Source organism: Saimiri boliviensis, chromosome 1 (assembly GCF_048565385.1).
Source record: "Saimiri boliviensis isolate mSaiBol1 chromosome 1, mSaiBol1.pri, whole genome shotgun sequence".
NCBI classification, from domain to species: Eukaryota; Metazoa; Chordata; class Mammalia; order Primates; family Cebidae; genus Saimiri; species Saimiri boliviensis.
In genome coordinates, this window is record NC_133449.1 from 223,669,788 (window position 1) to 223,684,527 (window position 14,740).

General features: G+C 33.8%; 1 pseudogene; it reads left to right on the forward strand.

Moving 5' to 3' along the window:
* The first annotated feature begins 849 nt into the window (after positions 1-849).
* Positions 850-2,237, forward strand: LOC101033625 (peptidyl-prolyl cis-trans isomerase D pseudogene; annotated as a pseudogene).
* Positions 2,238-14,740: the final 12,503 nt, after the last annotated feature.

Below are 14,740 nucleotides of genomic sequence, written 5' to 3' on the forward strand. Positions count from 1 at the left end.
GGCCACTATCCTCGAGACCACAAAAAGGTAGATCCACCGATAGCTTCCCTCATGCGCCTAAAAAAGCCACAGACACTTGACCCCAGCCTGTGAAAGTAGCCTGTGAAATCAGGGCCTGTATCCTGCAGAACAACAGGGCTGGAACTGCCCAAGGTTGTGGAAGCCCACCCCTTGCATTACCATGCCTTGGATGTGAGACATGGAGTCAAAAGAGATTTTGAAGCTTTAAGATTTAAATGACTGCCTTCCAGGGTTTTGGATTTGCATGGGAAACTGCAGTCCCTTTATTTTGGCCAATTTCTCCCTTTTCAAATTAGGGGTATGGAATGCTTGTATCTCTACTGTATTTTGGAAGTAACAAACTTGCTTTAGTTTTCACAAGCTCATAGGCAAAAGGGACTTGCTTTGTCTCAGATGAGACTTTGTACTTGGACTTTTGGGTTAATGCTGGAATGAGTTAAGACTTCAGGGGACAGTTTGGAAGGCAAGATTGGCTTTGAAATGTGAAAGGAACATGAAATTTGGGACTGGCCAGGGGCAGAATAACATGGTTTGACTCTATTCCTTGCAAATCTTATCTCTAGTTGTAATCCTCACATGTGGATGGAGGGACTTGGTGGGAGGTGACTGGATCATGGAGTTCTTGTGATAGTGAGTGAGTTCTCACCTGAACTAACAGTTTCAAAGTATAGCATTTCTCTGTGCTCTCTCACTCTCTCCTGCTGCTTTGTGTAGAAGCTGCCTGGCTGCTTCTGCTTCACCTTCCTCCATTATTTTAAGTTTTCTGAGGCCACCCCAGCCATGTGGAACTGTGAGTCCATTAAACATCTTTTGTTCGCAGCCAGCCTCTGGCGGGGGAGTGGCGCGTTGCAGTTTGAGCTGCCGAGCTGCCACGAGGTTCGCGGATCCTGCCTGCAAACGCGTCTGCAAGTCGAGATGTCGCACCCGTCCCCCCAAGCCAAGCCCTCCAACCCCAGTAACCCTAGAGTCTTCTTTGACGTGGACAACGGAGGGGAGCGATTGGGTCGAATTGTCTTAGAATTGTTTGCAGATATTGTACCCAAAACTGCGGAAAATTTTCGTGCACTGCGTACAGGAGAAAAAGGCATTGGACTCATGACTGGAAAAACTCTCCATTTCAAAGGATGCCCTTTTCATCGAATTATTAAGAAATTTATGATCCTGGGTGGAGACTTCTCAAATCAGAATGGGACAGGTGGAGAAAGTATTTACGGTGAAAAATTTGAAGATGAAAATTTCCATTATAAGCATGATCGGGAGGGTTTACTGAGCATGGCAAATGCAGGCCGCAACACAAATGGTTCTCAGTTTTTTATCACAACAGTTCCAACTCCTCATTTGGATGGGAAACATGTGGTGTTTGGCCAAGTAATTAAAGGAATAGGAGTGGCAAGGATATTGGAAAACGTCGAAGTGAAAGGTGAAAAACCTGCCAAATTGTGCGTTATTGCAGAATGTGGAGAATTGAAGGAAGGAGATGATTGGGGATTATTCCCAAAAGATGGCTCTGGCGACAGTCATCCAGATTTCCCTGAGGATGCGGATATAGATTTAAAAGACGTAGATAAAATTTTATTAATAACAGAAGACTTAAAAAACATTGGAAATACTTTTTTTCAAATCCCAGAACTGGGAGATGGCCATTAAAAAATATGCAAAAGTTTTAAGATATGTTGACAGTTCAAAGGCTGTTATTGAGACAGCAGATAGAGCCAAGCTACAACCTATAGCTTTAAGCTGTGTACTGAATATTGGTGCTTGTAAACTGAAGATGTCAAATTGGTAGGAAGCAATTGACAGTTGTTTGGAGGCTCTTGAAATAGACCCATCAAATACCAAAGCATTGTACCGAAGAGCTCAAGGATGGCAAGGATTAAAAGAATATGATCAAGCATTGGCTGATCTTAAAAAAAGCTCAGGAGATAGCACCAGAAGACAAAGCTATCCAGGCAGAACTGCTGAAAGTCAAACAAAAGATAAAGGCACAGAAAGATAAAGAGAAGGCAGTATATACAAAAATGTTTGCTTAGTAAGGATTCGATTTTGCTTATTGTGTGATTGTATAAATCCAATAAGAAAATTTAAAGGTTTTTGTCTATTAATACTATCCCTAATATGTTTCTTTTTACACCTCAGTTCCTCATTGTTTACAGTTTAGGGGTTCATGCTTAATAAACATGTTACAATACAGTAAAAAAAAAAAAGAAAGAAAAAAACATCTTTTGTTTACAAGTTACTCGGACTCAGGTAATGTCTTCATTGGAGTGTGAAGATGGACTAATACACTATGCACAGCAGACTGTCAGGCATATTACTAATTAGAAAGTCATAACCAACTTAGTAAAACTATCAAATATTAAGAATAAAATGGAATGTTAAAATGAATTTATAGGAAAAAGATTTCCTTCAAAATAATGATACTGACATCAGGTTTCACAATTATGGAAAAGTCTATTTGATGTGGAATTATCTTTAAAACTGTGATGGAAACTAGTAATTGGTCTTGAATTGCATACCTTAGACAACTAACATTTGAGCACGAAGCCAAAGGTACAACTTTGTTTTAAATACTACTCATATATTTTGTGGCTGTATAATGTTTTACTGTGTATGTATACCACGTTTTCATTATCTAATCCACTATTGATGGGCACCTAGGTTGATGTGTTTGCAGCAACATGAATGCAACTGGAGGCCATAATCCTGAAAAAATTAACACAAGAAGAGAGAACCGAATTCTGCATGCTCTCAATTATATACGGGAGCTAAACAATGAGCACACATGGACATAAACCTGGGAATGACAGACTGTGGACTACCAGCGGGGAAAATCTTATTAGAAATTCAAAACATGAGACTAAAACAACAATGAAAATATTTTGGGCTTAAGAGTAATTAGGTAAGCAAATCAGTATGTCCAATTCAATTTTTGGCTTTATGTTGTGAATGTTTTCCATCCAAAGATTACTAATAAATTCACCTCCATTTGGCTTTATTGACTAGTTGCAATAGGGAAGCCTCATCCAATGGGAAATCTTGGGAGGTCTCAATAAGAGGATATGAGAAGGCTTATTGTAAGATTTAGATTTGTGCTAGATGCTTTTGGAGATACTTTAAGGTAGTGCTTTACTATAGATTGAATGCTCTCAGAAAGTGAGGAGAATTCTGACTAGTCATGTTAATAATTTTATCTAGCAGGCAAGAGAAATGAATACAGGGTAAAGCAGTGCCTGGTGAAGAAGAAACAGTCACTCAATCCGGCAAGGAGAGGGGAGTGCTTGTTTTGTGTGTGTGTGTGGCTTGAACAGTGTTATTTTCTCTGTGTTTCCGCATGGTTACAGAGTAGTCTGGTTCCATCACATTTGTTGAGTGGCTTTCTGATGTTAGACTTTTGTGAATTTTTTTTAACAGGAGAACACCACAGTCTAGTTGATAGTACCAGGACAGCTTCCTGCTGTCAGAAGTTGATTTTCTCTTTCTCAAAACCATACACAGGAAAGAAGGAAGCCTGCAATTAGTGAGCTGTATAGCTATGAAAGTAGCTATGTACAGATATGAAATTACAAAAATTGAAGCTATATATCTCTCTAGGATATAAAATAGAAATGTAACGTAATCAAAACTTCTCAAACAGAATAGAAGGAAGAAAATAAAAAAGGGCTTTAACACATAGTGGTTAAGAACTGAGAGTTGGAAGCCAGGCTGTGTTATATCAAAAGCAGTTGCTGTACTCTAATAAAGCAGTGACCTTGGGTGAATTTCTTAGCCTAAACACACTTTAGATCCCCTTTATATCAGTGAGGATAAACTCATGGTGGTGCTGTGAAAATCACATGAATAAAAACATGAAAAATGCTTATCAAGTGCTTAGGTTATAATCAGCAATATGTGAGTGATTTCTATTACTAGTGTAAGAGCAGAAATAAAATAAAATCCAAGAAGCTACAATTTATGTTTATAGAAGACCAATAAATACACAGTGAAATAATAATATAATAGATGTACAGAATAGCCTCTGGGATAAAACTTCAAACAGGGTATGCTATAAATAATACATTGATAGATTAGAAATGGAGCCAGATGCCTGCGGTGGCCACAACTTGAGAGCTAGTCACCAACATTTATAAGAAGGCCCTCAGTTTGCTCAGATTTAATGGGTTTTTTGGGAGTGGGCCTGCCTTTTTTTGGGACAGAGTCTTGCTCTGTCACCCAAGCTGGAGTGCAGTGGCATGATCTCGGCTCACTGCAACCTTTGCTTTTCTGATTCAAGCAATTATCCTGTCTCAACCTCCCAAGTAGCTGTAATTACACGCATGCACCACTGCATCCAGATAATTTCTGTATTTTTAGTATAGTGTTTTCACCATGTTAGCCAGGCTGGTCTCGAACTCCTGACTTCAGATGATCTCCCACCTTACAGAAAGCTGGGACCAAAAGGGTGAGCCACTGAACCCAGCCAGTGTTAAAATAATATAATTTCTATGTGTGCAATGTTAAGAAATAATCCTTGAAAAACATTACCTAAAGTTAATCTCACATATTTCATAAGAAAACATAGACAAAAATATTCACAGCTAATCTGTTTGGAAACATTCTAAAATGTCTATCAAAAGGACAATGGACACGTCAGATTAAGTCATTTGAAATTGATGTTATACAACTTTTTTGACCTATGAAAAGAAAAACTGTGTACGTCTCAAAGGGATACATTTTGGTATATTTATTCAATAAAATATGATTTAGCTATAAAATTGAATGAACTGGAACTGCAGGTATCTGATGGAGTTTTAAAAATATACCAAGAAAAATAGCAAATTGCAGAGAATCGCATTTACTGTAATACTGTTCTGTAATGTTTTAAAACATTTGAAATAATACTTTTAAAAAACGTGTTCAGTGACACAAAGTGGGTGACACTGACTTAGATGATCAGTCATTCATTCCCACATCTCTTCTTCCTTTACAAACTCCACTATGGCTATATACTTGCTTTCCCAATATTAAGAGTAGAAAATGGCAGCAATATGATGCCATTGTGGGAAAGTGCAGTAAGGAGGACTCTGTTGAGGGTTTCCTGAGAAAAGCTTATTTTCCTAATAAAAGATTAGGCATTGCTACTTTGATCTATTTTGTCTTTCATCTTGAAGGAAAATAAGTAAGTCAAACATAGACAGCTATATTGAAACCAAGGAAAGGGCCAGTATAATTGCATAGCTTCTAAACTAATGTAAATATCTGCTAAAGAAATTCTAGAAAAAAATTATTTTCAGATATGTTATGAAAATATATCTCAATCTTGACTACTTAAATTTTTGATTTCTAGAAGCTACAAATTTTCTTAACTTATCTGTTACTTAAATTATTTAAGGCCCATTTGTTTATTAGTGCAATGGTTATAATACCTTTACCTTCAAAAGGGTTTCTGAAGATTAAAAAAGGCACTGAAGTGTCTTAGTTCAGTGTGTGGTATGTCATATAATATTGAAAAACGTATTAAATACAAGAAAACTAACTAAAAAATGGACTGTGAAGAAGCATGAGTATTCAACTGATGCATTTATGTATTGATGATATTTAATGAATGTGAAATATCTGCTCGTAAGGGAGTTGAGAAGAATCCTGAGAGATTAAGGGAAGTTTTAAATTGAATAATTCTTTTGACATCTCCTCTATTAGAGGGTATGCTTCTTGAGTCTAAAGTACACAGTTTACCCATGTTTTATTAACAATACTTGAAGCAAAAAAAAGAGTTGAAAATATGTATGGAAAATTAAGAAGAGAAGACAAGAGAGGTTGTGTGACTTGATAGTACAGCATAATACTTAGCTTCTTGTCCTTAAATATGCTAATTCTAATAAATGTTTTCAATTAAATTAATGAAAAGCATATTTTATATTCAATAAAATTCTATGACTATAAATTTTTAATATTATTCCACTTTTAAAATATATTAGCTAGGCAATAATTTACTACATTGATAGATTAACTAGCAGTGATAAAAACATTTTTGTAGCCTACTGTTTGTATTGGGAAATTATAGAAAATAGTTTGCATTTTGAACAGAATATCTAAAAATTGTCTAAAGCCTTGGAAAATAGAAAGCTAATATCACTATCCATTAACCTCTTATGCTTTTTGAAAAGATTTCTGTTTACAAGAGAGATCACAACTTGAAGTTTTTTTCTTTGTCAGTACAATCCAATCATCACGTATGCTTTCCCCATTGTGAAATAAAAAATGCATGGACTCCAGTAAAATTGAAGAGCAACAGAATTAGGCCAACACCTATTCATACTTCAACTCTCTTTTTCATAAAATAGAAACTACATACCTTTGTAAGAATTAACACTGAATAACAAGGCCAAGCAATTTTTTTAAAAGTCCACATATCACTGGAGGAAAGTAAGAAAACCAAAATAAGTATGCTACCTTTTCTTCTACAAGATTATTTTCAAAGAAATGCAGAATGAGTATGTATTATTCAATTTCATAGGAGCCACAATTAATCATATTTGCAGACATTTTGAAAACTAATCAAGTTTATATGGTTTTAAAAATGTATTTTTTCACAATGGGTCAAAAATGTAGAATTTGGATGTGGCACAATATGTGCAAAATGGTTCTTAATGATCGTGGGCGACTGGCCCAGAAGGACAGTAAAAGTGAATAATTTTAGAATTGTGTGTGTCACATATATTTTGTGGATGGGACTTGATCAGATGGCACTGCATATCATTTTGAACAAATTAAGTACTCGACCCATGAGATCTCAATTGAAAAGTGAAAATAATTTGGTACCATCAGTGAAAATGATAGAAAAAGGATTTCTGAAAATTTGATCCACCACAAAAGGGCAAAACAATTTTCACATTAGATTTCTGTTAACAATAAAAATGAATTAAAGGCTTGCAGGAATCAATAAGTAGTTTAGCACCCAAAAAAATGGCTGAACGTCAGCAATAAGAGAGAGTTTACGGTATTATAAGTTACCTTTGTTCAATTCCTGGTCCCCAAATTTGCATCATCCTTGAAAAATAGCAGTTCATATTCTTGGTACCAGAGAGAGTAAAGTCGGGCTGGAACTCTTTCAAAGCTGAATTCCCAAAGAATATTCATCATGTGACCTGTGTCATTCCCTGGTAGTTCCCAGTCAGAAAACTTATCTTTATTTGATCCAGTGCTATATACATTTCTGGGGATAGGAAGGCTATTGGTTTGTCAAATATCTTAATACCACAGCTGCCTGAGCCAATGAATAATAGTTGGAACAAACAATAGACTAAAAAACATTGAAAAAAGAGAAGCTGGGGCATTAAGATGTCCATAGGGCTCTGAGAAGTTGTGACATATACCTGGGAATCTAGAGGTCACAATCATGCATATGCCCAAGAAGGAGATGAGATGATCCTAATTTCTTAACTCCAACTGAACTTGAGGCTCTGTGAAAGTAAGAAGCAAAGATTTGGGTAAAGATGTAAATTGCCTGGTTGAGTGTTGAAGGCATGTCCAAATATGCACAGAGTCCTTCAGCAAAACTGAGGTGTATTAGTTCCAGACTTTTAGGAAAAAGTGTATCCAATCATTAGCATGTTACAAAATTAAGGAAATACAGACTTCAGTGGCTACACATGACAAAAACACAGAATTTACAAAATTAGATTCAAGAAGTCACTAACTATACAAACAAAATATTTAAACAAGAAGACAGATCCAAAATCAATAATTTAATATTTGACCTTGAGATGTTGGAAAAAGAAGAGTAAACTCAACCCAAATTGAGTACAAATAAAGAAAGAATAAAAAGTAGAGTGAAATTCAGAATAGGAAAACAAAAGTGAAAATCATCAAAGTGAAACTTTCTTTGCTTAACCTAAATAAAGTGGAAAATTCCTAGAAAGACAAAAACTATAAAAATTGACTCAAGAAGAGATAGAAAATCTAAGTAGACTTATGTCAAGTAAAAAGACCGATTTAGTATTCAAAATATTACCACAAAGAAAAGCACAGAATAAGAATGCTTCACTGGAATCCCAATTAAAGCATTCAGTAAAAATTAATGATAATCCTTCAGGTACTGTTCCAAAAAAAAAAAAAAAAAAAGAAGGATGAGGGAATGTTCTTTAACTTTCTTCATGAAGTCAGTATTTACCTAATACCCAAACCAAACAGATCACAAGAAAGAGAGTTTGGAACATTTTCTTTGATGAATATGGAGCAAAAATTGTTAACAACATTCTAGGAGGACACAAATAATTACACGCCATGGTCAAGTAGGATTTACTCTAGGAAAACATGTCCTTTTCAATATATGAAGAATCTATCAATATTACATGCCACATAAAATAAACATATATGTAACCTAGACACATATGCACACAAAAAGCCTTTCAAAAAACCCAAAATCTTTTTATCATAAAAACATCCTAACAAACCTGGACTAAAATAAAACCACTTCACTTGATTCAGGTCATTTATGAAAACAAACAAACAAATCCACAATTACCATCACACTTGAGGAAGGACTAAAAGCTTTTCCTTCAAAATAAAGAGAAAGGCAAAGCTGTCCACCCTTGTCAACATTGCACTATAGTCCCTAACCAAAACATGGGCAGGAAAAAGAAATAAAAACATCCATGTTGGAAAGGAAGAAGTAAAACAATTTGCACATGACATGATTTTACATACAGAAAATTCCAAATAGTTTAAACAGAGGAAAAAGCGAAAAAAAGAGGAGTAAACAGAGTAGTTCAGCTAGGTTACTGAAGTTGTACTTCTATACCATGAAAAACAGACTGAAAATGAAACTTAAAAAGCAATTTCATCTTAAGACACATAAAAATAGTAAAATGTGTAGAGAGTAATTTCACGATAGAAGTGCAAGCATGTACTCTTAAACTAGAAAACGCTGTTGAGAGAAATTAAAAAGGAACTAAATGGCCATAATCTCCAAATTAATCTAGAGACTGGATGAAATTCCAATGAAAATTTTCAACTGCCTATTTTCTTTTTTACAGAAATACATAAAGTGATCATAAAATGCATATAGAATTTTAAGGGACCAAGAACAGGCAAAACACTCTTGAAAAAAATGCAAAACTGAAGAATTTTCTCTTCCTGAATCCAAAGCCAAATACAAATAAATATACAGTATTTAAAAATCAGGCAGTATGCTGCTGTCATAAGGATAGATATATAGAATTCAATTTCAATATAATGAAATTGAAAATCCAGAAATAATTTCATACATCTATGGACAATTGATTTGCAAAAAGATATCAGTACTATTTAATTGAGAAAGAATAATATATTTAAGAAATGAGGCTGGTAAAAGTGAATATTCACATTAAAGAGAACAAAGTTGTATTCTTATTTCATACCATGTACAAAAATAAATCTAAGATCTAAGTATGAAAGCTAAGATCTAAATTCTAAAACCATAGGTGTTAATCTTTGTGCCTTTGGTTTAGATAAGTTTTCTTGTATATGACATCAAAAGCACAAACAATTAGAAAAAAAAATAGATAAATTGGACTTCATTAAAATTATAAACATTCGTGCTTCAAAAGATACTGTCAAGAAAACAAAAAGACAACTCAACATAATGAGATGAAATATTTACAAATTATATATATAGTAGGAATCTAATATCCAGAATACATAAAGATTTCTTATACTCAACAGAAAAAGACAATTAACTCAATTTAAAATACTTGCAAATGACTTAAATAGACATATCTCCAAAGAAGATATAAAGATGTCCAATAAGCACATGAAAGTATGCTTAACATCATTAGGTGTTAGGAAAAAGTAAATCAAATCCACAAAGAGGTATCTATTCACATCTACAAGAATAATGTAATGAATTGGGAAGTTTGTGCTAATGGATATGGGATTCATTACTGTGGTGAGAAAAATGTTTTGGAATTAGATCATGGTGATACACACCAACGTAAATATACTAAAAGCTACTGGACTGTACACTTTAAAATAGTGACTTTTATATGTGATTGTGTTTCCATGAAAAAGTGAAAAAAAATCAAATAATCACATTCTTAAGGTCTCTTCTTTTTCCTTGTGATGTGATGAAATATACAAAGTTCTAGAATAATGCGTTAATAGAACATTTCTAATGCTAAAAAGCAAAGTTTTAAAGAAAAAATGAGATAAAGGCATAGCAAAAATTGGTTTAAAATTTAATATTAGTGAATGTAAAAGTAAAGTAGTATACATGTAAGCAGTGTATTCAAATAAGTCATCTCTAAAGCATACCAGACAGTGAGACTCATTCTGCGTTGATATTTCACGTGTACCTGAGAAATGACAGGACAGCCACCTCCCAGTGGAAGCTTTAATAGCCCTGAGCTTCCTAAGCATTGTGCTTATGCAAAACGATTTAGAGAGTCTTGGTCTACCCAAATGTTTTGACTATAGAGCACCATCTCCCCATGTCTCAGCAAAATCTCTCTATTCTCTGTACCTTCGTGATTTGATCTTTTCAAATTGACCTTTATTTCATCTAAGTGTTGGGCATAACAAAATAGCTCCCACTCATCCCAATTATTGTTTAAGTACATCTGATTGACTTCAGGAGAAATGAATGCCCTAGAATTACTCCAACTTCTCATTGACTCTGTAGAATTCTGACCATTGCCCCACTGCCTCAAGATTAGCTGCCACTCTAAAAGGGAAAGCCTAGGTTAAAGTAAACAAAGACCTACTATTCTCATTAATATTACACTAAGTAAGAAAATATTTAGTAGGAACTTATTCCTTCTTGGATAGTTAATTAGATTCTCACATTAGGCATATCTTTTTACTGTAAATGAGACTCTGCCTCTTGCCAGTGAATTGAAAGATCCAAGGGAAGAGTAATACAGCTAAACTAGATCATTCCATATTCTACATAATGACAACATATGACACATTTGATGTTTGGCACAAAAAAGTGAAGCAAATTTTGCCCAAAGCAAATTCAGGCTGACGTGTGCTGGAGTTGTTTGATGATTACATTATTTGGAAAGCTTCTCAGTGCTGCTCTAATGAAAAGAAGTGGATAGGCAGGTATTCTCCAAGGAAGACTTTTCTGCCCAGAGGACTTTAAGACCTCCCTTATCTTTCTGAAATAAAGACAAAAAAAAAATTATAAATAATTCAAGTGCCAAATCGAAAAAATTTCAGCTTCACATGTGTATCTGAAAAGCTTCATTTGGAAAGATAACTCTCCAACCATTACTGACCTTAATGAGAATTAATGCTCAAGACTTATTTAAGCAAGTAGGTAAGCAGAAATTAAATCTCTATCATAATGACTCCAAAATAAAATTGGATGGACATCTCAGAATTTCTAAATCTGGCAAGATCAGGTAAAATTAGGACAATAATTATTTATTAAAAAGAGGCAAGCCCAGATCAATAAAAACATTTTGTCTTCACCACAGTAATTAATATATTCATTTAAGTTCTTTTGCAAGGAGAAACCAGAGCATGATATCAGGACTCAGTGTACATCCCTTAGAGCTGTTGTATATTTAACTGTTAATAATGTTTACATAGTGTGAGTCAGATTATTCTGTATTAAACTTCGTCCTACATTAAAACCTGAATATAAAAGTAATATTACGTGGATATTATCTGTGTGAAAAAACAACTGAATTTTGTTCTCCTGTAGGCAAGCACTGTGTCTGCTAAGAACACTAGCAGCTTTGGGCTTATATTACCAGTGTGACAACCTCGCTGGGAGAATTAGATTTTCCCTGGTAATTCCAGGTGAATCTCTAGGCTATATTATCGTCCAGGTTGGACATAGTTTTTTTTTTTTTTTTTTTTTTTTTTTTTTTTTTTTTTTTTTTTTTTATGAAGAAGGTAAGAAACAGGGAGATGAAGACACTCTTGTGGGGGGACTATTAAAGAAAGTAAAGCATGTTTTATTTGGTAAAAAGTCAAGATCATAATAAATAATGAAAGGGAAAGAGAAACCTAACAGAGTTATGTACTGCTATTTGGACTTAAAGAAAAAAAAATTAGCAAAGAATGTAAAGGAAGAGAGGTTTAAAAATTATTGCCCACTATTTATATTAGAACTTTTTAAACTTGAGTCTTGGAAAAATTTACATAATACTGGTCTGTTCACTAAATTTGAATGGGTGAAAAATTGTATAATACAAGTGTTTAAGAAAAGATAAATAGTTGAAAGAAGGCAAAAGACCGAAAGTGAGACGCTTCATGTGGAAAATATAGTAAGATTGAATGGCTTCAAAACATTCAAACAACCAGGAAATGTTTAGGAAGGTAAACGTTTGGGCAACTGAATATTACTATTATATATATATATGTGAAAAATAAAAAATGAACTGAAAACATAATTCCTATTAAAATTATACCTGATATACATGCACTAAAGAATGATACTGGTAGTGTATTATGTAAAGAATTATGGGCCAATAAATTAAAGTAATTTTCTCTTCATCTAGTTCAATCCTTGCCCTATATCAAGAAAAGAACACTTAACAACAACAAAACACACACACAAACACATAAACACACACACATAAAACACAAAAGGAGAAAAAGAGGAAAAGAGAAAGAAGATAGGGTTTATTGAAATATTGAATGACATATTTTGCCAGTGTGAAGAGTTAAAATATAACCAGACTATTTAATGTGGGATATTAAACAGTGTGTTAACATTCTTTTGTGACTGTATATTGGAAGCATATGATTTGTAATATATTTTAATGACATACTAAAATATATTTCAATTTAATTCTGTTCATAGATTTCCCAAATATATAATATTGATTAAATATTAAGTATATTCAATGGAAAAATTAAGCCATCAACATAAAGAAAAATAGAGGCAGTAAAAATAAATGTCTTCTCACATTCAGGTAACAAATAATTATGGTTTAATTGAATTGCTGCTACCAAAGTAGTGTTGTCAGTTTTCCCATTGTGTGCACTTTATGGCTCAATGACAGTAAAAAAGGAACAGTAGGAGTAATTTAAAATGCTTTTTAGAAATTCTTTTTCTTTTATGATGTCTTCATGCAGCTAAGTTAGTTTAAATTAATTCCCACAGTATTAGTATCTTGTGTTTAGCCCAAAACATTCAACATAATTCTAATTAGAATTCTTAAATATAATCACAATTCACATGCTATTGATTAAAATAAATATAAGAAAGCAAAGTCTGAAAATGATTATATTTTCTTAATATTTATCTGTACTTTGCAATCTTAATGGCTCACGAAATCTTTGCCTATAAATTTTTCTGGTTAACTGAGTGTGGTGACTCATGCCTGTAATGCTAGCACTTTTCAAGGCCAAGGCAGGAGGATTACTTCAGCTCAGGCGTTCAAGACTAGCTTGGCCAACATAGTGAGACCTTCTCTCTCTCTCTTTTTCTTTCTCTCTCTCTCTCTCCAAAAATATATATGTATATATGTGCATTTTGTCATATATATGTATGTGTATATTATAAATTTTGAAAATTCAAATTATATAGCTGATATTATTAATTTTGAAAATTCAAATCACATAGTTTCTCATTTAGTAGCTGGTAATTCTGTGTCTGATAGATGAAATTTTTGACTATCCAAAGATAATAAATATATTTTTTTGTATTTACCTCTAGAATAATTATGGTTTCACCTTATATGTTCAGGTTTATGATTCATAGCGACCTATTATCTGTGTAATGCAAGGTAAGCTTTAAGGGTTTTTTTTTTTTTTTAATCTATATAGATATCAAGTTCTTCTCTCACTATTTGTTGTAATTGATTCCCTTTCAACATTAAGTTGACTTGGAACATTTGTTGTAATTTGATTTTCTGTACATGCAGCAGTTTATTTCCACTCTTCCACTCCATTCTATTTTCCTATTCTTATGTCAAGACCACTAAGTTGGTTTTTGGAGAATATTTGTAGTAAATCTGTAGCGAGGTTTTTTTTTTTCCCTCCATGTTTTTTCTCCTTGTTGAAGATGTTTTTCTTTTTTACAATCCTACATCTTTGCATTGTCATATTAGTTATAAAATGATCTCATCAATTTCATTTAAAAACTGCTGGAATTTTCACTGGAGTTATATTACATATACAGGTCATCTGGGGGCTGAGCACGGTGGATCACACTCACACTGTGATCCCAGCACACTGGGCGGTCTAGCAGGGTGGATCACCTGAGGTCAGGAGTTTGAGATCAGCCTGGTGAACATAGTAAAACCATGTCTCTACTAAAAACACAATGATTAGCTAGGTCTGGTGGTGGGTGCCTGTAGTTCCAGCTACTGAGGAGGCCAAGGCAGGAGAATTGCTGAAACCTGGGAGGCAGGGGTTGCAGTGAGCCGAGATCAGGCCACTGCATACAAGTCTGGGTGACAAAGCAAGACTCTATCTCAAAAAATGGTCATTTGCAAGAATAGACATTTTAAAACTAATGACATTTAAACAATATTGAGTCTTCCAATGGTATGTTTCTTCTTTATTTTAAAATTTCTTTTACTACTATTTAACATTTTTAATTTTTCCCATTTTTATTTTTATAAATTCTAGGAGTGCAGGTGCAGTTTTTTTAAAACACAAAATTGTAGTCTTGGCATTAAGTGTGTCTATAACTCAGATAATATACATTGTACCCATGGAGTAATTTCTCATCACCCACTACCCTTCCACACTCCCAGACTTCTAAGTCTCCAGCATTTATTTTCCACATTCTATGTCC